Source organism: Carlito syrichta, unplaced genomic scaffold, assembly GCF_000164805.1.
Source record: "Carlito syrichta isolate Samal-C Ts95f unplaced genomic scaffold, Tarsius_syrichta-2.0.1 Scaffold303184, whole genome shotgun sequence".
Taxonomy (NCBI): domain Eukaryota; kingdom Metazoa; phylum Chordata; class Mammalia; order Primates; family Tarsiidae; genus Carlito; species Carlito syrichta.
This window is the reverse complement of record NW_007247280.1, coordinates 9,627-11,238: the sequence shown is the minus strand read 5'-3', so window position 1 is coordinate 11,238 and position 1,612 is coordinate 9,627.

Below are 1,612 nucleotides of genomic sequence, written 5' to 3'. Positions count from 1 at the left end.
AGCCCAGCAGGTCGAGGCTGCAGTGGCCAGGAGCGGCCACTACACTCCAGTCAGGGCGACAGAGTGAGACTCCAACTCAAAAAAAATTAAAAAAAAAATATAAACTATACATATATTTATATACTGTTAAATATACATATATATTAGTAAAATAGTTAATAGCCCTCATCAATAGCCCTTGGCAATTTACCCCACCTGTCTCCCGTAGTGCTTAATGCATGTTGAATTATGGCTATTTGTCCCAAATAGAGCTCCTCAAAGACACGGACGACATACACCCTTCTTTAAGCCCTCAGCTCCTCGTGGGTGCTTGACGCGCACAGAGCGTTTCTGGAAAAGCTTGCGGAACACAAGTTTGCAGCTCAGGCGCCGCGTTGGAGAGGTTGGCGGTGCAATACCGTCGATCACTCCTGCTGACCATTAGAGGGCACACTGATTCCACAACGGACTGGACCGCACCCCGCCACCACTGTCAAGTGCCCCGAAACCCTCTCCCCAGTTCACGCCTGCAATGTCACTTGCCAACACGATCTCCCACCGCCGCGCCCGACTTCGTTTTAACAGCCCTACTCCACACGAGACCAGCACAGGCTCCAATCCAGCGAGTGGCCCTGAGGTCACACCTCTCCCCCACCCCACCCGCATCCCCCACCCGCATCCGCCGGCTCCCGCAGCTATTTAGGCACTAAAGATGAAATTCCGCCCTCCCACCTGGTCGCCCTTGCACGGCTACTCCGCGCACTCTGGAAAGCGGCGGGGCGGCCAGGGGACGGGAACCACGGACGGGTCCTGAGCACTCCGGGCTCGCCTTCTGCGTGAACGCCTTTCCCAGAAACCCGTCCCCCTCCCGCCCCACCCAGACACACACACATTCACACACACAGTTTCCTGCCCGGATCGCAGGCCAGCCCCTCTCTCCCTCTTCCCCAGGTCGGAGGGGAGGGAAAAGGTGGGGCGCCGGCGGCCCCCGGCTGCGGCCACGCACCCTCCCCCCCAGCCCCTCTCTCCGTCCCCGAGGGCGCCGCTTCGGAGGGCGCCGCTCCTCGGAAGAGGAAGACCCGGGCGGCGGCGGAGCGGGAAGAGTGCCCGCGGGGCCAGGCGGGCCGGGGTCAGGGGCGTGCCGGAGACTGCGGGGCGGGGAGGAAGGAGTTAAGGAGCCGGGATTGGCTCTTGGGTCACCGAATCCGGGAGGGGAAGCGGCGGGGAGGGAGGGTTCGGAGCTTGGCTCGGGTCCTCCACGTTCCCCCCGGACAACCCGAGACTTGGGCCGGCCGGACGCCCCTTCTGGCGCACTCCGCGGGGCAGGCGCTCGCGCACGCCTACAGACGCGCACTCCCCCTCCTCCCGCGCGCCCGTCCCACCTTCTCCCCGGAGCGCTCGCTCGCGCGGTCTCTCGCTTTCTAACACGCACGCACACGCACACAGTTGCTCCCACTCTGGCGCGATTCTGCCCGCGCCCACCTGCTCCACGGCGCCCCGCGCACCCCTAGCGCCCGCCCGCCCGCGCGCGCGCGCTCTCGGCCGCCACCGTCGCAGCGCCCGGAGGCCGCGTGTCCCGGGGTGAGCGCCCCCGCGCTCCTTCCCGCGGGGGCGCGCCTGATGCTGGGGCCTG